Source organism: Fopius arisanus, unplaced genomic scaffold (assembly GCF_000806365.1).
Source record: "Fopius arisanus strain USDA-PBARC FA_bdor unplaced genomic scaffold, ASM80636v1 scaffold00066, whole genome shotgun sequence".
In the NCBI taxonomy this organism is placed as follows: domain Eukaryota; kingdom Metazoa; phylum Arthropoda; class Insecta; order Hymenoptera; family Braconidae; genus Fopius; species Fopius arisanus.
Window position 1 is genome coordinate 529,392 of NW_011887805.1, and position 24,455 is coordinate 553,846.

At 41.1% G+C, this 24,455-nt stretch overlaps 1 protein-coding gene across 3 annotated transcripts in view; it reads left to right on the forward strand.

Moving 5' to 3' along the window:
• The first annotated feature begins 348 nt into the window (after positions 1–348).
• The window catches only part of LOC105269269 (transcription factor Sp9), a 57,727-nt gene continuing 33,620 nt past the window's right edge, over positions 349–24,455 (forward strand). For 2 of the 3 annotated variants that reach the window (XM_011309380.1, XM_011309383.1), the window contains exons 1-2: positions 349–1,097; positions 20,155–20,157. The gene's annotated coding sequence lies outside the window, so the exon portion shown is untranslated. The remainder of the gene's footprint in view (positions 1,098–20,154; positions 20,158–24,455) is intronic. The other variant, XM_011309381.1, reaches the window with a different exon arrangement.

Genomic DNA, 24,455 nt, shown 5'->3' on the forward strand with positions numbered 1-24,455 from the left:
TTGGAAAAAAAAGGGGAGAAAGAGGAGAGAGAAATGCTTTAGGAATTGACGGAATAAGAGGAGGCAGAGGAGGCAGAGGAGGCAGGGGAGGCAGAGGAGGTAAAAAGGAGGTGAAGAGGAGGCAAAGAGGTGGAGTGACTGAGAGAGGTGCATGAAGAGGCGAGTGGGTGAGGTTTTGAATGAGGGAGAAAAGAGGTGGGGAGGAATATTGCTACGAAGAGAGGAGAAGGAGGTGGGTTATGTGCGATGGGTGTAAAATGGGGAGGGGGTGGCGCCACAGCAATTCCAGAGTCGCGTTCAAAAGCCAAGTACGCTAACGTTAGTGTGCAACTCATTGAAACACCGCATCGGCCGCAACTCGCCCTTTATTTCAAACCTCAACCACTTTTCTCAAGAGCCTTTTCACCGGTCTATTCCCGGAGATAAATAACAGTTAAAAATTTGGCCGATTTTATTGCCAGTCTATTTTTTTTTTATCACGCGCTAATGATACGACGATCTAGGGCGCATGCGCATGTGCTACTAGCGAGAATCACCTGCGCCACCTCTTGCTCCCCTCGATGGTGTGTCTAACGTGTAAAAAAATCACGGTGGATTTTAAAATAAGAGAAAAAGGAGAAATAATCGGCGATTCCTTGCGAGGTAGACGAGACCGTGGAAGGAGAACTGGAGTGGGAGGGAAGGTGGAACCGACCTGTCTCCTTTTTCTTGGCGCTCCGGCGCACCTCCGATAGTTCCTCCACGTGTTCGACGTATATTCACCACCAGTGCTTGCCAATCACACGAATTATTTCAATTTTTCTCCAACTATTACTTCATTCTTATCGTGTTTGTGTAGTTGTATGGAAATTGTGATTTTTTATTTCCCCTCGTTATTATGGTACCAATTTTGGAGGGAAATGAGAGTGCGTGAGGTCGACTGCTGCACAAGTGATAACTTCAATCAGTGATATATTAATTTATATTTTTCATCGATAGTTCAAAGTGCGTGAGCATTGGTTTTTAGGGATTTTTCGAGATTAATCAAACTGGAGGCGGAGGTCGAGGGCGGCGGAAGCCGCAGGGGTGCAACCCCATCACCGTTGAACACCATCAATGTGAGTTTAATTAACATAATCATGAATGAATATGTGATTAATAAACTCGATATATTCATTTGAAAAATCTCTCATCTGAGAGGTAAATTACGAGTGATCGTAAATTAACGCGGCAATATCATCAGTTGTATGTTTCATTTCTCTTCAAGTCACCGCGACCTTTTCCGATGATTTAACCCTTCACGAGTCTGACCTGCCGCGAGGAAGAGATGAGGCCCAAAGCCCCGGGGCTCATTGTATCCGCGCGTCACATGCGTTCTCCGCCAATATAATAAAAGTTACTATGTTACTACAACCGTTAACGCCCACCTATACATCAAGGGCCCCATGCCATCACATGGCTCTACCTGCTATCCTGTCATGTGTAAAATGCCTCGGAATCAACTGAATTATCGGGCAAGACTTTGTTTCCGTGATATGCCAGTGAATTCGCATTCAAACAATTCGGAAATCATCTTCGGAAAATTTTTTTATCAATGTCCACCAATTTTTGTCATTTTTTGTGTGTGAGATGAAATCACTGTCTCTTTGAATTGGAATTGCATGAAATTATTTGAAATCATTTGACATAAAATATTCCAAAAAATCACAATTGCATAAGACGTTAGTCCACTGAAAATATTTTTAATAGTGCATTGAGAATTTTTTTTTCGGTGCCGAAAAGACGGCTGAGAAGAGACGGGAACAAAACGTGCCGGCACACACTATATCCCTTCAGCCACACCCCCGACACAAATCTAATTAATTTATATCCCAACTGAGGCGCCACCAGGGAACAAAAAGAAACTCTCTTCTGTGTGAAAATCACCTCGAGATAATTCTTGTATTTCTTGGAGTGATTTTTCTGTCAGACAGAGTGGGTTATGAAATAAGAAAAATTGATGGTACTTTTTACTCTCCGTCGGACAGCGGAGTCGTGATTTTCGGGGATTTAGTGATCCGGTATTTTTGCATTGAACTCGGTGGAACACGCGAGGGAGAGCTGTTGGGCTTTGTAGAATTATCGACAATGGAAAAAGTGCCTCGGGTTACCGCCGTCTCGCTCAATGGGAATCGGAAAGTGTAGCACTGAAAGGGAATATACGAGGTCTTTCCTGTTGGCCGGTTATAAAGTAGGTGGTGGGATACTCTCGTGGGAGATGTAACACCGGGCCGACGGACAGCCGAGACCAACGTACCATCAAATAAAGTATAGAAACTAAATCGGTTAAATCCATCAACGAAATTTACCATGTCTAATATCCTTCAAATTCACCAGCTATTTTGTCTGAAATATGAAAATATTTTGGTGTGTGAATCCCCCAGGGCGAATACCGTGGAATCTCCAAATAGAATCTGCGTGAATAGAATTCTTGGGATTTATTTCCAATACATTTGGAAGTCATAAAGGCGGCGCGAAATATGTCCCAGAAGGCCGCGGATATTTGGCGATCATTAGTGGTTTGAGGTGAAATTTTAACACCTGCTGGAGACGAGCACGACAGTATCGAAGACAGCCCTGGAGGGCACGTGAAGTTCTTGCGGCGAAATGGGGAATCAGGACTCCGCACCAGATGGAAGCAATCCGGCGGCGATCGACGCAGGGGAACGATACAGCTGTTGCGGAATTATGCAATGTTGAAATTAAGACATCAGTGACACGGGATCATTCTTGGAATAGATCCAAAATTCCAGCCTGTCAGGGCTGGCATGATGAATGAATTACTAAATATTTTATCCAACCGATCGTACTCCGATGAAGGACATCAGCTTGATTGCTAATGAGACAATTATTATCATTGCAGGATATACAAGAGGGAGTGGAAAATCTTGAGAAAATTCTTGGAAAAAAGATAAAACATTGCGACACACTTGACTGCTCCAGGAATTATTGAAAACCTTAATTATTTAAATGCGTTATTAAGTACCCCATATTAATATCAACATTTTTGCCTCATTATGCTAATTTGCGTACCACTAGGCCGCCACAGGAGCAAACCGCAGTACTTGGGCTTCCTCGCGTCCATTTAAATTATTCCTCTTACAAATCCCCACCACCACCAGCAACATCAACACTTTATTAAAGCGGTATGGGCGATTGTACTGACCAGTGATGGGCAAATTTAATCAACCGGAATTTTGTGATAGGATAACAGAATAATTGAGTTACCCGATGTTTTCCGCCATTTTATGGCTCGTCTTTGCAAGGATTAAAATGGCAAAAAAATCTGGGACCTCAATAAAAATTAAATCTCCCATTTTCCATTCTCAAAAGACAATCTCCTCACAACTTCTCGTAATAACTCTTCACATGCACGACACGTCAATAATCTCGTCGAACGCGGCACTACGTGGAAGTCGGACAGGTTGATTGCGAAACGAGAGCAAAAACAACAACAACCACGTGAAAAAATGTAATAAGGTAAAAAATTTATTGACAAAACAAAAAAATTGAGGAATATGAGAATGAAGAAGGAACGTGTGCCCAACGGCAAAGACTGGAAGCCGTTTCGTAATCGCAACCGGTAGATCATTTTCTGCACGACTGCCCGGGAAATTAGATCACCCACCTCATCCCTTCCACATTTAGTCTCAACCTCTGTCTCTTCTTCGAGGGAATAACATCTCATCTTGTAGACATACATCAGATATATGATCCTGGTTGTTCATTGCATGCAGGAAGTTCAGGTTTTTCTCGCCTTCCTAACAGCCGTTCTCCCTTTTTTTTTCACTCATCATCTCGATAATTTAGCAATTAGTAATGTTGTAGGGTGGTACCGAGGGCCAAGGGGGGGCAACTTGGCGCCGATCGAGGACGTCGCCTCGTTTATTTTCAAGTGATTTTGTTAACCATTAACTTGGTTTTCTGTCTGAAAGTCTTGCGTTTGTGTGTGAGACTCTAGGTTGAGCGGATTAAACCGTTAGATGCACTGGATCGTGCCGTTATGATTCGAGCTTCTCAATCACAATTAAGTTCCGATGATAGTCCGCAATTTCCTACTGGGTTGTCTGTGAGCTGGGTGATGGCCACTTGGAAAATGAGTGTGACAGATTTTGGGATTCAACTTTCGAGAGTTTCGATTTGATATAAATATCCATCTTCCTTTCACATGGGATTCCCTTAAAGGAAGAAATTATGCTGGGCCGAGAGTAAAAAAAAAGGAGTCGAATGAAAAAAATCTCATCCAATTTTGGAGTTTTGTGGGAACCAGAGGATTCCATCAAGCCCATACCTCATAGACGAGTAAAGGACGGCCAGACACGGGGAGTTGGTTGGTTTTTAGATGGCGAGAAGTTGGCGTCCATCTCAGTTGCACTAGTGTATTGTAAAAGTGGACTTATCGAGTTGTCTTCTTTCTCGAGGGGAGCCACTTCCACTGGCTTTTTGGGTGCTCTCTTGGCTCCTCGGGACCGGGTGTAATCGGTTCCCCGAAGCCCAGGGCTCATTATCGACCCGTCGGCCTAGCAATTACCTGCGTTGCCCTCTCACTCCCTCTCCCTTAGCATCTCGTATGTGTGCCCTCTACCCTCAAAAAAATACACGAGTGAGTCCTCGACTTTCTTTCCGACTTATAACATCGAAGAATGAAAAAGAAGAGGAGATTATTTCTCCTCTGCATTACGAGGATCAAAATCCCAACACCTTGGTACAATTTTTATAACCCTACCTTCCCCTCTCATTCCCTTTAAAGAGAATTATTTTTTTTATCGTCTGAATTCAATGGGGGAATTTTTAGTTAGCAAATGGGGAGTGAGGGGTACGGGAGGGGGAGGGCAGTGGACTACTACAGACATGGCCGGTACGCTGATAATTACTGGACATGCCACAAGCATGCAATAATTGCTAGCTGCACCAGTTCACGCCAGTAAACCAGAGAGAATGCTACAATCCTGAAGCTTCTTTTTCCGGAGGCAATTTATGGACTAGGGGTAATTACTCTTTTGCACCGATCGTGTCGCCGCGTTGCTTTATTTTTACGTGATTTCAGGGGTAAATGGAGCTTTTTGGTGAATTATTGAAATTAATCTTATGGGTGATTATGCACAAGTGGTGCGTTAATTGTCGTGGGATTTCTTGTGCTAATTGATAAACGCTGGTGACGTCTATATCTGTACTTATTATAGGATCCATTAGATCATCGTCTTTTGAGGGTTTATGCATTTGGCATTCTCATCTCATTCGATTTTTATTAATACTATACCACTCATTTTTCATCCTGAAAGGTAATTATGATTTATGGATTTTTTTTTTCTTTCCCGTAATTTTCAGGAATTTTTTATAGTGAAATAATTGGATCAATTAGTATGCTGGATATTACAATATATTTATGAGGTTATTACGATTCTTCAGTGCTTCAAGGCCGAGTCGGTGTGACAAATGCTAATGCAATGAGAAATAAAATTTTTTTTGAGGTCGAGTGTTAAGTAATGATACACCGTGCGAAGTGTGAATATGGATAAACGTGAATGAATCATTGATACATCGATATTTAAATCAATTCAATCATTCATATTGTGTGTATTATTTTCTGGAACTTGTAATTATATTTGAAATTACTATCGGTCTCGGGAAATCAGTATCAGGAAGTATTAGCAATAAGTACAGTCATGAAACTCCAAGAGAATTATACAAATGATAATTACAGGTAATAGAGGCTGGAGTAAAAAAATTGGAAAGGCAAAAAATGTGGAAGGAGACACATGACAAAAGTGATTTTTTTTTTTTTTCACCACCGAGTCAAATGTGCGTGGCTTGTGACAATCAAGTTTTATCGCACTCTCTGGCCATGTGTACAGTAGGAGGATAAGTGTAGAGAGTGAAAAAAATATATAAGGAGAAATAATCATGTGGTAATTACAACGATAGATAACCATTTGGATCGAATGCATGAGGGGTCATGAGAGGACAGCTCTCTTGAATAAGCTAGATGCAATGGTGATATATTAACATGACAAAAAATTATTACTCTATTCCACGCAAGCCGACATGATGTGACATATTTATTTCATTTTTTTATCAGTTACTTTTTCATCTGGGATGAGTGAATGATTTATTGAAGATGAAAGCCGATTATTACTTGTGATTTTGTATGAAAAACGCATTGTATCTCAATTCCAGAATTTTCCGATTTAGTAACATTTGAGTAAGAATTAATCACAGGTATAAGTTGAAAGTGAGCGTTAATGTCGTTTAGTTTAAGTATTCATAATTCACGGAGGGATGAGTTTCACTGTCTTTTAAGCATGCCTTACAGCGTCACGGAGGTGCGTCAAGAGGCCTTACCCGATGGTTGTCAGTGAGAGGTATATGGTATTGCATGTGTACACTTGGTAGATATAGCACGTCAAAAAGGTGTTCATACGTGAGACAGGTGCGTGATAGTATCCTACCATCTCACATCTCTGCATTGGTGTAGTTAATTTTGAAACTGAAAAATATCAGGAACCCGTGCAAATATATCGTTCAAGTATAATTTTTTTGTCCACATCACTCCTTTCTCGATTTTTCCATCTTTTAACAATTCAGGTGATGGTCATGTACTATGGAAAAAAAAGGGCTATTATCGTTGCACCTGATCGATTTTTTTGTGGTGAGTCTTGAGGTAGTTTTGAAAGAAAAATGGCAAATTGTGGAAGGACTCTCCAAGGCAGACACGACGATCTACCAAGGACAGGGAGTGACAGTTACTTGATGACTTTTTGAGGATTTCTTTGAAATATTTCCAGGAATCCTCCCCAAATTACGGACACCACGCGATCACCGGTGCAACGGAGCGCAAAAAAATTTCTCCCGTGCGCACAACAAATTCATTGATTTAACTGCTTTCTGATTCGATTTTAATCACGCATTAGAATTATTTCGGGTACATTAAAAAATCCTGTGGAAATATCTGAGTCAAATAGTTGACTATTTATTTCCACCAAGCGATTTGTCTTCGCTGACCCAAAAATTATTATGACTTTTCATGGAATTTAGTCATATATCCATTTTATTACACTTTTCAATTAATCCCGCCTCAGTGTTCAACGACAACATGTAACTGAACTATTACATGAAACCCCTCAAATAGTCTCTTGTTCATAACAAACAAGTCGCACTAATGAATTACTCCGCTCGTTTGCCTCAGAGTGCATGACGCTGGAAAGCAATTAGATGTCATTAAGGCGCGATAAAACATATCCATACAGCAATGTAACACACATACGACTCGATGAGTAGAGAAGGGTCGAGTCCCATTTTGGATTAATTCTTACTGAAGTGATTATTTTTATTGTTCTTTCCGGCATATTTCTCGGAAATCTCGGAAACTGCACGTACCACACCGCCACGCACGAGATCCTCTTACACGTTGTTCCCCTCTATCTCCACCTCGTCGCCATTTACTCCTTTGTATCTTATACATTTAACATCTTTTCATATTCTCCACTTTCTTTCCTTTCTTATGAATTCTCTTACCACCTCCTCACGTTTATTCGTGCAGTTATGCGGAATCAGTTCGACTGCTTCCGTTACCAACTGGACAACGTCTACTAAATTCCTTCACGCCAGCCACCCAGAACAAATGTTCTACTTCAGATAAGTTTTTTCTCTTAATTCCTTTCATGTGGAATCGAGATCGAGATCGAGATCGAGGGGAAAAGAAGAAATCATTGCACGACATCGATTCTCCGTGTAATCTCCCATCAATGATAATTAATAATAATTCTAATTGATTGGATCGGTAATGATTGATATTGATGAGTCAGAGAGGAGAGATAAATTTATGGATCATGAGGAATGAAAAAATTTTCATTATTTTCGTTGTGCAAATCAGGCGCCAACGGATTGGCATACACAGCTGGTCCTCTGGCTGGCCTCGGTGATTTTCTGGCGAGAGAGAAAAAGGTAACCGAGATATACCGGTATCTCCTCATTCCTGAGTAATCGACAGGGCCCCTTGGGCACTAAACGTGAGGTACCGCCATTTTCTAAATAACCCAAGCGTCGATCCGATATGTCGAAACGATAATGCAAAGTAGGGAGGTTGAAGTTGTTCTAATCGCTCTCATATCATTCCATCGGTTTACTCCACTTTGATTTATCGGGCTATTCATTTTATTACGAATTATTCGAGGGGTGACTGTCCTCGACGGTCAGCTGATGAGCTTTGTTATTATTAAACTCGATCTCTCCTCCTTCATGTTACGCGACAACTCATCAAATGCTCATTTTTTTCTGGGAAAAATTATTCTGTCCGAGATGCTCATCGTTGTTTTACTGGAAATCCGGGGTTGTCGGACTCTGTCAATTGTATAATTCAATGAATTCGTCGAACTCGAGTAAGTGCAAGTGCGTCTCAGCAATAACCTCGACCCACTGCCAATAGCAAGTTTCAGGATGAGACATTAAATCATTCCGTACGTAGAAATGACATTAAGTGACAGTAACTCCCATAAATACAGATACACAAGTCCCGGGGATCTCAGATAGCACTGACTGCATTTTAATTACCCCGTCGCTCACCGGGCGCACATGCTTCAATCGCATCAAGATGGCCGTAAGATCGTTGACCGTCTTTACAATTTTTTATACTGCTCTCATGCCCTCATATCATTACACCGCGAAAACCATGTGGCTGATTGGATAAAAAAGAATTTTTCCATCCCTCGAAAAAATATCGAGAACTGAATTTTTTGCAGGTCAATGTAAATGTATTAACATTCTCAGCGCTTCTGTATCTCAGTGAAGAGTTGGACGGTTTAATCTCACTGATAATCTCTGCATCGATGTAAACGACGCGATCGTTCGCGTGTGGTCGAACGTATAATGGCCCAGGATAATCACTCTCGAATGGAGCCAGAGAGGGATGGATGTTTCTTTGAAGCTGTGTAACGACCCAATCACTTCTACAGCTTCGATTCCAGGAAGAGGGAAAAATGTGGATGCTCCAGGGAAAATTAAAAAGAAATTAAAAATCATTATTTCGGCTACCTCGGAGACTTTTTTTTTTGCGACCCAACGTGTGACCGAAAAAACGCGACCTTCAGGGGCATTAAGGCAAAGGAGTGAGTGTTCGTTTTTTCAATCACCTCATCGTGCCTTGGCTTTCCAAGAACGCTTAAATCTTGAAAAAAAGGGGACATTAAGGTGGTGAAGGGGTTAACGGAGTTTAATATCGCCGCCCCAGAGTGGAGCAGAACAGGAATACTTGTACTACTTTTTATTCATAATTCTCTTCCTCAGGATTTGAATACAATGCTATATTTGAGTATTTTATCGGTGAGGTGGAGGAGAGAGGAAAAGAAAATTGCAATGCTGTCAAGAAAGGATTAATCGACTCAGTGATTGTCCAACGACTTTAAATGCCACTATGTAAATCTATTATACGCGTTAACTCCCGGCAAGGTATTGCGACACGGAGTCATAAAATACTCGACTGTGTGAGTAAAAATGGGGTTTTAGTGAAATAAAAGCGCTCATAACTTTGAAAATGGAATGGTCGAACTGATGCCCGAACGAAATGATTTCAATGAGTTGAAAATGTTTTTTTTTTTACCAAAAATTAATATATCTGACCTTTGAAATGTTAAACTGCTTCTCAACCCCCGAATTAAGCGATTGACGAAAGACCTTTTTTTATGGAAAATATATTGAATGTGGCTGAAAGACTTCCGCGTAACAGGGTTTGCCGGTCAGTGCCAGTCGAGCAAGGGGCTACATGTCCGTGACTCTTTGCACGTAGCCGACAGAAAATATCGTCATTATGTGGTCCGTTCCAACGAGCGAAAACTCACTCTGTGGCACGCGATCTCTACGAGATACGTTTCTCATTCGCGACCTTGGCGGGAGAAGTGACCGCTGGGGCTATGGTTTTTCAGCCTCTGGATCACCAACCAATTGATATGAAATTCGACGAGAGAAAAGAGAATCGGAAAGAGGTGCAAATTCTTTTTGAGTGACAGACACGCATCTTGAATTTGTGAATTTGCGTGTTCAGGTATTTTAAGTCAATTCAATGGGATTATGTGAAATTATTGTAAAAATATGGAAAGCGTTGGGGACACTCCGCAGGGGGTTGTGAAGATATTCATGAGAGCATTTCACGTTCACCGGATGATCGGACACATCTCTCCAGTTCAAGTGGACTTTTATATTCTTTCTCCTGGTCGTTTCTCTTTTTTTTTTCTCCCTCTTTTTCATGGCTATTTTGTGTCTCTGTCATTTCTCCAGTGGGCCATGTAGGAGTGTATGTCCGTTTTCCTCTCTGTGGTGGGTCCATTCACCCATGGAGGCTGCCGGGAAAGGAACCTTTATGGCCCTGTTTGCCCTCTTCAATCGAGTGGCTCTCGTTTTCACTGCTTTTTCTTTCGTATTTGGTTTCTGCTTTTTTTTCTCGGGTGTTCTCGTGAATTTACTGGATTCGTATTTATCCAGAGGGGAATTACTGTTCGTTTTTATTGATTCTTAATGTTGGCCAGAGTTAATTTGCCCATTAAAAATTTTCTCCCCATGAAATTCTCTCCTGGGAATTTTATAATAAATTTTTCAGGCACTCAATTGTTGGTGAGAAATAATCATTATTTTTTTGTGCAATCGGTGCGTTGAAAAATGAAAAATCATGATGAAAAATAGTAATTGCCTAATGTTCCGTGAAGCTCTACTCGGAATGAGGAAAACACAGCGTCAGCAGAGTCACGTAAAGGGGACGTAGTTGAAGTTACAAGTCGAATGCTAAAGCGTCGATTCCCTTGGCGGTCACGTCGCTTATAGTCCTCCACCCCTTTCCACCCCCCCGACCACCCCAGCACTTGAAATGCTCTCCTAAAACTCGACTGGTGTATGTGCCGGAGGACAAGGATGATTCAACCCCGTTGCCGATTTTCTCCCAGTGTCAGCACTTTTTTTTTTTTTTGCGAAAGAAGAAAAAAAAGCCAGGGGAAAGAGGTAAAAAATTCCGGGCGTCGTTTCATTTTCAATGAAATGGAATTCCCCCTGGAAAATAAATTGAAAATTAGCGTGGGCATCATTGGGGTGGGATCCCAGTGCCTCACGCTCCCGCAGTTACCTCACGATACATCCAATTAATCCTGCAATCAGGCCCTCACTACCTCCACCTGGTTTATTTGCGATTAAAGCTCACTCCAATTTCACGGGAGTGGGCGATCCTCTTCTCTACACTAGGCGTAACCACGGGCATCGCATCAAGCAGGATTTGCCCCATTTTGCACAACAATCTCGGTCTCATTGCGTGCTGATTTTTATTTAGAAGGCATCCACCATCGTGCATCTCTTTCTGTGTCGAATTCATCCCTCCACCACTCCCTCTTCGCCACCTCCGCCTCCTCGGAATACTCTGTATGATGATTGCCCTGATCCAAGCCTTCTCATCAGCTTCTCTCCTTCTCATCTCTCTTTATTTTTATTACGGTTGATCATTTTTTTTCTTTTTTTTTTCATTACTCTCTTTTTTTTTTATTTTAGCTTCTCTCGGTACCATGCTCATCCGTGCTTGTGCAATCTCCGCCACTTTGGTGGTCGATCCGATTGGACTTGCCTTGGACTTGCACTCGGGCCTCTTTCACCGCATCCCTCAAACACAACTTATGCACGTACCCAACGTACTCTCAATCATAAACCCACCAATCGTAGCACTTACCTACTGCTAATATCAACCAGTTCATTTCGACTTCAATTCAACTTTCAGCCTCGACGAGGCTACGGCTGGGGAGGGGTTTTTATTAATTTTCCGTTTAGGGGAGGTAATGGGGCTTGCTCATATCGGAATGAGAATTCATTCACATCTACTGGTGGTACTTTTCGCTATATTTTTCAAAAAAATAAATGTCCATGCAGAAGTGGAAATCGGGGAAGTGGGATATCATCCTGGTCAAACGTGTAAGGACTATAAATGAGGCAGAGACTTTGTTGGTGAATCCTCTTCCGACCGAAAAAGATTGATATCGGAGAGAGGTAATTTTCCACGGGCGCCGAAGGGTCAAGGGCATGGCGGTACCCTTTGACCTGATGTTAATTAGTCCGGGATTTAAGACGAAAAAGTTGCTAGCTTTGATGGTCTCCCTGGTGCGATGCAAAAAGTCCAGAGGACGGGACTGGAGACGAGATGGGTAACCTATCATTACCCGTTGGTAGAGATAATTCAATTTATTTTATGTATTTATGGGACGTGAAGAAATCGAAAGGTGACGGGGATGGATAATCGAGAAGATGGTGATGTGAAAAAGTGCCGAGTGGGATTTTTGTTGGACGATAGGGTATTTTTTTTTTATCTTCACCCTGTATTGGAGGAAAGACGTACTTGAGGGTCGGAATAGTGATGGGTCGAGTATGAAAACTCCTCCTCTTCTGGATCACGACCGGAGTAATCATCATTGGGGTTATTTTTATGGTTCTGAAGGGGAAAACTGTAAAATCGAGGTGAATCCATTTTCACTAACAGTCTTTTTGAATTTTGTCACGAAGAAAAAAAATTTCAATGAAGGAAAAATTGTCAACGGCAATTGACGTGATGAGGAAAAATAATCTATTTATAATTTCTCGTATTAAAAGTATTTCTCGATAACAAATAAATGGCTCTAGGAGTGCACACGTTCAATGGGACATTTGAAGGTATACCCTTATGTAATATTGATGACTTGCTGCGTATCAAATGCCCCATGATAGCTCCACCCCCTCTCAGTTTCTCGTCACCATCCAATAATCTATCTCGTCTCGTTCCCTATCGGCTTGGAGGGACGAGGAAAGGGGATCCTGATTGCCAAGCGGGTTGGAGCCACTGATTTTCAATGGATGGGGCCCGAATTTAAACTATGATTACCCCAACGCCGGTGCACTAAGTATGGGTCTCGACTGGTTCAGCGTAATGAAGCTTTGACAAATTAGAGCCTCGGAAATGACGTGTACTTTAACCCAACCCCATTACCATCTACACTGCACCCTATCGATGGACATGAGCAATACTTGGTGAGAATTAATCCAACGATTAATTATTTACTGATAAAATGTACGACGATTGGTTAATTACAAACAGCATCTCCTTGAATTCAAAATCATGTTGTTATTCAATGAATTGATGGTGAATGGGGTAGATAGGGGTAATTATTTCGTGTCTGTAATGACACAGTGCCTTGTCTTTTCATGCTTGATCAACTGCGACAAAGTACACGCAGAGGGTAGTCATTTATCACTGGGGTATTTTCTGGAGAGCGGTGTAAAATCGAAAAGCCTCGACGCCACGTTAATTACCCCGAGCCATCAATTTTTGACAGATATAATGAGGCTAAAAATCAGGAGAAAATGCGTAACGAAGAATTTTTGAAATATTTTTGGAAAAACGCCGAAAGGAGAGCATCCCAATTCCGTGGGATATGGGAGCGTGAAGAATTCGCATTGTTTTTAACGACTGACCCTTCCGGAAGGGTTTCCCACCCCAGGTCAACTTGGAAGCTATTTAGTATTCCTGAAAAATGACTAAATGACCGCACTCAAATTTTTCTTTTCACATTTACCGACGCTGAGAGAAATAAAAATTATCGCTGTATTTTTTCATGATTGTTAACAATATCGAGTATTGTATCGCCATCTGGTCGGGGTTTGAGTAGAGCAAAGTGTGCATTTTCTCACCGCAATATCAAACGTCATCCCCAGGGCATGGAGCCACAGTCCTTCAATAATTTATTAGCCAGAATGTCGGACGAGGGGAGTAATAAAGAGTCGAGTATGTCCCCCACTATCTCCGAATCATGTTTTGTCGTGTGTCGGGGACACTCCGGGTGGTCCTTGACACAAAATCCTCTTTCTTATTTGTTCTAATACAGGGAATCAATTATTCAACAATAAAAATGATATTCACTCGGTCGCCATGATTTAATTTGTATGATTGAATTTTTTATATGAAAAAAATTTTCAAGATGGAGGATCGCGACGAAAAGCTGCGATTAAGATTGGTCTGAATGGCCAAATTTAATCAAATGTTAACTGTCGGAGATTTAATCTATTTGCGGGCCGCTAAGAGTCGAGTCTTTTGCCATGAGGGTATATTTTCACCCTACGCTATACATTTGCAGGGGATATAGCCACATCTTGTGTAATGTAATCACAACATTGGGGGGTTGAGTGGATTATTTATAGGCACTCTATTTGTGGATCTAATGCCTGGGGCAATGATATGACAGTTTTAACCTCAATCAGGCTTAGAATAGAATGAAATTACTGTGAGAACGTATTTCTTTCAATAGAAATATACGATACGGTAATAGTCAAGTGGTTAATCGGTGTACGAGTGAAAAAGAAAAATTGGAATTCCAGGATCGTTCAGCAAAAACAAGAAATAGCGCTTCAAAGTTGCCGAAAAGTTTGTTAATTTTTTTCAAAAGGATAAGTAGCCCGGCATGGTAACAGCTTTTTTTCAACTGCACTTCAGATAAAGAAATCTCAATTTATGCGAGCTCCATGCAAAATGCAACTCAACATTCCTGACTGATTAAGCGGGCATTTAATTAGCCCTCGGAAAACGATTCCTAAATGCTGAACGAAAACGTTTTACCCGTATTTTAAACATCACGCGAGCTTTCATGGCTCTGTACATACAGAAGTAAGAGAGAGTGAAAAAGAAAACAAAAATTGAGAGACTCCTGCAATTCGTTTTGCCTTTACGATCAGGTGTATTCTGTCTTTAAATTTTCACTTATTTATTTTTTCTCAATGAGTGTCTGACACGCACCGATGTTTGTACTCAAAAATCATATAATCTATAAAACAATGCAATAATAATTAAAAAAGACTGAAGAATACCGTGACAGAATGGCGTCGTCGGTAGAATTCCTGCCAAAGGAGCAACCACGAAAAAACCCAGAGTAATTCGTATAACTTTTTCGACTCACTCGGGTAACGGTCATTCAAAAATGGAGAATTTTCTATCAACAGGCCGCGCCTGCAAAGGAAAAAAAAATACATACGAATGTGCTAATAAATTGATAACAATTGAGAAATTTAATTTTGACATGAAAACCATTTTTTTTATCAACTCCTTGAAACGTGTTCCGGCTAATGGATGACTCTTCATTAATATATTTCCATATGAAAAAAAATGGTTGACAAATGCTTAATCTCCGCCCACACGACTACCGTTGTCAATCGTTTTCGCGGTTGCGGAAAAGAATGTACCCTATGATTTTGAGGGACAGGGAACGATACACAACTGTCGCCAGTCCCACACTGCATTTCTCGCGAGAGGGGGGGGACCACTGGTATGATGACACGTTGTGGATTTTTCCACGCTCATTCTTTTTTACCTCTCTATTCTTTTTTAAAACCATAGACAAGTCCTGAACGATGCACATAACCCGGTGCAGTGCATCCCAACACACAGGAAGTGCGCTTGGCGATCAAAGGGGGGCGGTGACGTAAAATCGTTTGATAACAGAGACGAGTTGACAGTAATTTATATTCCCTAGCTGGCTTCATATATGTACGAGGTTAAAGAGAAAAAAAAAGAGTGGAATAAAATGGGACAAAGTGGTGGAATCGATTGAGAGAAAAAAATGTCCCCTCTTTATTTTTTTTTTTCCACTCTTTTCCACGAAAGCAATCTGTCCATATCGTAAACCGCAATCTGATTTCAAACGCCAGGTGCACTTTTCCCGAGTTTCCTTCGACAAAGTGAATTTAATCTTGGCGATTTTTCTCGAGTCGTCAAGTCCACTGGTTTTAAATCCCCTGGATAATACCCAGCGGTGAAAATGCTCTGCGATGGGAGAGAAATACCGGTGGAAGAGACACTAAAGGAACTGGCACTCAGATCGGTTATCTGCATCTGGTAATTACTCACAAATGTCTCGAAGGAAAAATAAATAAAAAAAAAATGAACGCTTGAGAGATGGACAGAAAAATTATTCTACAAGTTGCGGGGGTAAAGCGACAAATGATAAATGACGAAAAATGCTGGGGGGTGTTCTGTGGCTGTGCATCGTCCTTATGGGTGAATCCCCGCCCTCTGACATTGGCATTTGGGCTTGAGATCAAAACGATATAATTATTGTGCTCGTTATGATCAGATGGGAGCATTCAAATTCCTCTGGGCGAATTGTGTTTCGAGCCCATATCAATTAAACAATTATACATCCGTGTCCTCAGGAGTTGGCGCAATTAAATCCTGTGGAGGTGCTTCAGAATAATTCGTCGACAGCCGGAAAAAAAAAGGCAGACATTTTGGCCGGTCCTTCAAAAATCATGAAAAATCGTATGTTTTTGCAGAAAATTCTTAGAACATCCCTTTCCTTGAACTCCCAGGAAGTTGAACTACTTATGCATGAGATTGTAGCAAAGACAGCGGAGAAACGTACGAAAAAGGCTAAAACTCTAAGTCGGCTTAAGAATACCCGCAGGGACTGACGGGTGCAAGGTTTGGCTTAATTCCCGTAATCTTCGTGTCAGTGTAGCTCCCACAATCCTCGAATATTCTGGAACATCGAGTATATAGGTGTAAAGCGAATAATAACCCACCTTCTCCCTCATTTTTTTTTCTCAACTTTCGATCCGTAATCATTGAGAAATGGCTTGCGGGGGTAGCTCCAATCCCGGGATTCGATAATTACCACCGGGAGTCGAGTAGGCGGCCCAAGAAATCCACATAATCGCAAACTCCCAATCACTACCCACCCAACATCACTCCCATTCGTTATCACCGCCCGGAATGATTGAAAAATCATTCTTCAAATTGTTTAAAAAATTATCCATGGAGTAACTTCTTGCAAAATGAATTGGTGGCGGCACAACAAAACCACCTGCACTGCATCACCTGCTCCAAATATCATCCTGTGCACGCAATTTCGACGAAAAATGCGTGGAAATGTAACGTAAAAATGAGAACATGAAAGGATCATAAAATTAAGGAGAAGAAATTAAAAAAAAAAAACGAAATTCAGTGGAAACAAAAGAATGAATAAGAGTCGTAAAACGAAAAATGTGTATCATACGTAATTGCAATAACATTGTGAATCCGTGCATGAAGATTTCACTCTCCCAACCGTTGCATTTCCGGTTTACGTATATATTTGAATTTCCTGTCAGGTGGAGATATGAGAATGAGGGACTTTCTTATATTCTGTTGCCGTGGCTTTTGTCGACCTGTTTTGTCTTGACTCGGAATATTCGCATTGTTGTTCAGCGGCTGGCCTCGATCACTTCACTCAAACAATCTTGATACATCCTCCTCCAATTAATTAAATTCCTTGATTGGTCAGGTGTCACGACTTTATCAGTCCCAAAAAAATATATAGAAATTATATAGATCCTCAGGGCTCAATTAAAAGTGATTAAAAATCGAAAACAATTCAGCTACCAATGTTTTGGAGGTTTCAGTTTAGCCCGTTGTTTTGCGTTTGTTTTTTCACATGGAATTATTCACGATTTTTTGTGGTATTTCTGTCTGAGCCTGACTCCGGTGTAAGAAATGCTGAGGGGGTCTGGAATATTGTCGGGGCAATGTCTTTGCTCTCGTCGCGGATGAACGAGCTTAGTCGCGATGGGCGTGGCAGCCTAGAGTCAGAGAGCCGTGACGCACTGGCATATAAAACATGTACGTACTAAAGTGTGTAACATTGGCTTTTGTAACAAACACATGGATGAGGAACGCGTGCGCGGCCACGAGCGTGACACGGGGCACACGCTTTTATATTGGGCATGCGCCCCAGGCACTTTCTCTTCGACGGATAATACCTTTGGTCTGGTACGTATGCAAAATTCAAAGTCCCCCGGTGTCTGGAGGGGCGAGGGGGTGATTTTCCCTCTTCTCCTATCCACTTTGACGTCGCTTGACTTCAGGAATATCGCGGCAACGTGTCGCCGGATGCTGGGGCGGTGACGCGTGACTGTATTAATAATTCGTAGCACGTTGGTGGAAACCAGGGGGAAAGGGGTGGAGGTTCAGCTTCAGGAGGAAAATCGGGGGAAGCATTAAATTGCTTGTGAAAGTTGCCAATGGAATTTGAAGTCCCAATTTTTTCCCTTTCCTTTTATTTCCGCATTGAAGCATTGTCATCGCTCCATTTTAATTGGGCAATTTTCCCTAATTCCGTGATCAGCTTTCGACTTGAGAATTTAATTAATTCTGGATTTATTACTGGGACTTTTGAAAAATCAATTTTTCAGAGTCTGGCGTTCTCTGATTTTTTTTTGGAAAGGTTTAGCTCACATGGGAAAGGTTAATTCACATTTATTCTATCTGATTAATCTCGCATAAATGACTTTCCCATTGACAGATTGAAAAGCCACCAGTGGGTGTAGATAGCACCATAAATAACCGATTTTTCCAATTTTTTTGCCGATGAAATCGTAGATCACATGAGATTTAAATTTTACGAGTAGAGGTCTCTCCTACCTCGTTACATGTAAGGATCCACCCACTCACCCGGGGCTGGCCATCGAAGAAATATTGAATTCAATGAGCAATATGCACTCTCGCACGCAGGACAAGTCTTCCAAGAGACCAAAAAAAAAAAAAAGAGTATAGACCCACGCGAATACTGCGAGTATCGGAAGATCAAGATTGTTATCGAATCGAGTCTCTCCCTCGCATTGTATTAAGGTACTGAGTGAGTTTACGATTGAGTGCTGTGGACTCGTCGTGGGCGCAAGAGAGCCTTTTATCGAGATGAAACGCACAGAGAAGCATTATGGCACTGCGATTAATTTTTTCAGCATTTTTTTTATCATCCATTTGTCAGCCGCTGGCAATTTCCGTGTCTTTTTATCGAGAGCATGTGGGCGATTATTTTCGAAATTTGTCCCCCCAGAGGATTGAAATAATTAATCGTTCTATCAGTTCAGGGAAGATGCGCGTAGATAGTCATCCTTATTGGAATGAGGAAAATTAAAGCACTGAGGGTGCATCGATATTGCATTAAAAATGGAAGGAGTGAGGGCTATTGGTCCCCTGGGGCGTCTCAGTCCGGATGACGTATATTCTCGCCTCGTATGCGGTCACGAATGACCGCGCGTGTCCAGCGATGTAAGTAATGACAATGCGATGACTAGCCGGACGCTAAACACCTGCGTTCCACCGTGTCTTATCTCGCAGATACCTGCTGTTAGGACCCGATATTTTTTTTGCGCTATAGATTTACCTCGAGTCCCTCAACACGGATGATACGTCGATATTGGAGGATTCCCGTGCAGACACTTTGGGTGGTCTCGGAAAGTGCCGTCACGATGGGACGTCGTATTGCCTGTGGCGGTTATAATCCCATTGTTGTGGCAATCTGTTAGTGATTCATAAAAAAATATACATTTTTTTTTTTTTCACTGAATCATCCGAAATTGAATGAAAACGAATTCAGACTCCAGGACCTCGGGGAAGAGGTTCGCACGAATGCATGGGAGGTGGAATAGGAAAGGCTAATTCATAGGAAAAGGGAATTCAAAGGGGAATGAAGATGAATAAAAAATAACAATTCGTTTCATACGCAAGGTTTTTCTGCGCACAGCGACTTTTGCTGTCCCACCGCTGTAACCCCCGGGTATAAAATTCGCGAGTCCCCTCATCGCACCCACACACGTACACAATTTACATTGGCCCTAAACAACGATATTTTCCATCCTCCTCTGCATCTTAGGTTGCCGCGGAGTTCTTCACAAGCGCGCGAAGGCGTGGTCGAGAGACGCGCGACGTCCATTTGTCTCGAGCGCCTCCCGCACCAGGAACGCCCTCGCATCCCACGGGCATCGATCACGTCTCTCTCCCCTTATATATCTCCAGAAACCACTTGAGAATTGTTACCACCATTTCCCTAATGCTTACATTACACATACATACTCTGAGATTACTTCGAGAGAGAGAGAGCGAAGTAGTTTGTATTTCGGCATGGCCGAGAAAAGCCGATGGACACTGTACCGAGGTTACACCTCTATTTACTTGACAATAGCCTAATCCCGTGTTTACGACCTCGACTTAGCAACAGAATTCCGCCCTGAACACACCTTTCGAAAATTTTCTAACACCCACATTTGATTTTACACTTACTATTTATTATTATTTCCATTTAACTCGAAATAATTGAATTCATAATATTTTTGTTTCAGCCGGTAAGATTGGCGGTATCTGAAACACTAGGGGACGAGATGTATTTACCTCTTGGTATGTAAACAAAGGTGGAAAAAAAAGTCAAACAAAAGCGAGAAGGCTATTTCGCCAAGTATTCGTTTCTCATTATTATGCGATCGATGGAGATACATTTGGAGAAAAGTGGAATTTTCTATAGGCACTGAATATGCCATCCCCGAAGAGGGATAAAAAAATGCATGAGCCTGAGGAAGGCCCTGCACGCGATGTCAGTGGAAATAAACTTCGGCGTGTTTTGCCTAAGGCCTGACCCCGGCCACCAACTAACGTTGGCAGGATGTCGCCGTTTGTGCACTGTGCGCGTAGTTGTTCGCGTGTCTACCATAAATTTCTTGAGGAATTCACGGAAGTAACCAGAGTGGGATTAGATAAAGATATCGAAATTAGAAGTTATTTCGTGACTATTCAAAACTTTTTCACGCTAGACATTCCCTAATTGTTTCAATAATTTTTTTATCCAAATCACTTGTTGCACACTTGAGAATTATTTCAATAATTCGCGACTACAAGACAGGGATTGCCTCTCTGATATTATAGGCTTCCTCCCTCTTCAATGAAAAATATAACTTGTGCCGGACCAACTCAATACTTTTCTACTTAATCATGGAAAAAATAAAACCGAATGGGCGAAGCAGGCGTTGCCCGTGTATTTGACACATTTTCAAAATGTCTTACTGGTACTCACAATAATGAGCGTACGTGAATGCATCCAAGTGGCAAAAGTCAAGTGAGAGAAATGCATATGCATGAGCCAATTGATATGAATGCATCGGTGCATGCCGTATACCAGACTATATCTTGCCTGAATTTTTATATCAGATCCTATTTTTCCTTTCTACCGTGGTGCATATGGATTTTTAATACATGTCTATACAGCCGCACGCGGAAACACCGTGCGAATCTCTAATTATCGGCAGGAGTCTCTTCCCGCCTCTCCCTCGCTCATTAACGACCGTTAGCCCCTTATGAGCTGACGAGGCAGGGGAGCCTCGTCCTCTCCAAAGTCCCCAATTTTTAATAATGACACTCTGATTAAATCTACATGGGCTTTATTAACACTGAAAATGAAACATTAATAATCTTTACCCAGCGGCAAATTGTCGGTATAATGTCGGTTTTGCAAAATTCCGCTAAAAAATCGAAATACTTCAACTTCAATAATGAATAATTCATCAACGTTGATGGCAATTTTATTTTTGTACCTTTTTCGGGAATTGTGAGTGGCTCATCATAAATATATTAACCTCCTCGCAACAATACCCAACGATCCTATCTCCGAAATTTCATCGCCATACGCGTGGGAGGATTTTTTGCATTCATCCTGATCTTAACTTGAATGCATTATTTCAGATTTTGTTGGGAAAGTCAATTTGAAAAATTCATTATTCATAGCAGGCAATTTGTCACGTATAGCGACTATAAATTTCGAATGTATGTGTTCAAAATGAAATGCATCCAATTATTAATTATCGACACCCGTATGACCACAAATGGCAAAAAAAAATGGATACCATAACTTCTAGCTTCATGACGATAAAAAGAAGAATATAGAAAACTGGATTTAAAAAATATTGTTGCGTAGAAGTATCAATTACCCACTTGTCCACCATACAGACGGGCAATTAGTTGAGTTGATACCCTCATAAAAATCCTCGAGTTTGCATACTGGACAGGACTCTACACCCCTCGCCAAATGTTTAATATATCCCTTACACCAACAGAGAAGCGACAAAAATACGGGCTAAAGGCTTGAACGTTGATGAAGTAGTACAGTCACGCTATAATCAACATGGCCATATATGAAAAGGAGATTGAAAGATTGAAAAGTGACGATGGTAAACTCGAAGCAGTAAATGTCTAGTGTAACCTCGCCAAACCATTCTTGATGCTCTGTAGTAAAATGTGTAGGGTTCCTTCACTCGATTGAGATACATCAATTCCATCGTACAACAATTCCAAGTACCACAGAAATATTTAAGAAATGAATTTTTGATACCTCGAATTCTCGATCGAGTGATCGAAGACCAATCGCGATCCTCGCTACCATTCGCAGTCACATGGAGGCCACTTGACGGCAGCTGTGCGAACGATAACATCTCGAGGAGAGCAGCTGCCTCCCATCTTCGAAAGGTGAATTATTGAGTGAGTGACCATCGATTCCATATCCATAGGTATTAAATTGTTGTTATATGAAAAAAAAATTGATCCGTTTTGAATTCACCCTGAGGGGAATGGTCCATCCAAAATTAATGAGACGAGCTCATGATTTCTGTTATCGATAAATCGGTTAGATAAAATTTGCATCGCTAACTCTGCCACACAGTTCAAAAGTTCACTGCTCCTTGTAGAAAATATTACAAAAACAACAAATCCTCACATTATTTCCATAAGGCAAAATTATATATTCAAGCACTTATGCAAACAAAAATAGGAATTAACTTGTCACATGCTGCTTACACTGTTGCTTTTCCTCTGAAGCATGCTCTCGTGATGCCGTTGATCTCCAACTACATTACCTTTCCACGCTGCCTTCGTGATGCAAATTTTCATTTGAAAAATTCACCTCCTTCATGGGGATAACAAGTAAAGTGTTTTTCACCACAAATTCTCTACGATACTTTCTCAAAGTACACGAGGTACATGATAACGATAATGATGATGAAGAAAGAGTTCCTTCAAGGAGTTGATCCTTCACGAATAAAATACCCCGCGGACGAGAACTCGGTTAGAATGAATGAACGCGGTAACGTTATACGTAGACCGGTAATTATGACTCCTCTAATCACCGGTAATTACTGCAGTAACAAACCTAGCGGGCGTTATCTCGACCGGTCTAAAATAGCTGTGATTTTTTCTGTGACTGGCAAGTGGATTTTTCTCCATTCACTCTATATCAAATTTCCCAATTTTCCCATAGTAAAAATTCACGAGAAAACTCGAGAATTCTGAGGAGTCTTGAAATGCCACTATATTATCTGTGATAAAATTATTTGTTACAAATTATTCATGTTATATAATATGAGTTTAATAAATCTTTTCATCATCATAAATTAAGGAAATTTTCTAGTTTTAAAAACATACCTCGAGGCGATTTAGCGGGATCTGCTCCACTTTGATGCTTCTAGCACTCACCTCCATCTTCATACACCTCTTCTCATGACGTCTGGCAGAGAAGCAACCTAACAATTAAAATCCTCGTGAAACAGACCTGCTATTATTACTGAGTTATCGTTTCTAGACGAGGGAACTATGAACGAATGTGAGAGATAAGTGGGCGTGTTCGATGCCGATGTGCCATTCTAAAGCATTCGAATCTTTCCAACGTGTTGCACTTTTTTGACGAGGGAAGAAAAATCAGACAATGAACAATTGGCGCACAGCAACAATGATATCATTCTTTTTGGGGATTCTTTTTGAAGGTAGTGGAGTGTGATACAATTATTTGGATGGTGGGAATGCTCGTGTGATTGTCAAAGGCGTGTGACCACTAAATTAGGCGAATCCATCGATGCAAATCGAATAGTCCCGATGATTCTGACGGAAATAATCCAATTGGAGATGGTTTTATTTCACCTCAGGCAACATTCTCATTAACAATTAATTTCTAGGAGCAAAGGGGAAAAAATTCAAGAATTCACAACGTTAAATAACACTTGGGAAAATATTTTTTATTAATACTCGGGTAAAAAAAAATTGTAATCAGAATATTTTTTTGAAGATTTCAAAAAATTTTTCAAAACCTTTCCAAAAAATAAAATTATTTTGTCGCCCGATTTTTTTGTTTAAAAAAAAAAATTTTCTGAAAAGTTTTCCAGGAATTTTTGCAAAATTTGGAAAACATATTCCGATTGCAATTTTTTTTACCTGGGTGGGAATACGTGAAAAGGTCATTAATTTTCAAAAAAAAAAATCTTCTCATTTTTCTCATCAATCCAAATGCGTCTATCCAACATATTCAGGCGCCACCCAATCTCTTATATGTTAATCAAGCGAGATGTAAGGACGTGCATAGAAAGATACGCGTACCATTATGAGGATATTACCAGCTGCTAACGCGCCGTCTAAATCACTATTTAATAGCAGGCATGTGAAGTCTGTATAGAGTGCCGCACAAACTCTCTACGGAGCTCTCATTCTGATGAACTATCTCTATGTACGTACATATCCACTGATAATCGGCCCACTGAAACCAGTCGAGTGGTTTTTGCTGACTCTATACGCGTCTTACATATTCATTCATCCGGAAATTTCATATTGGAGT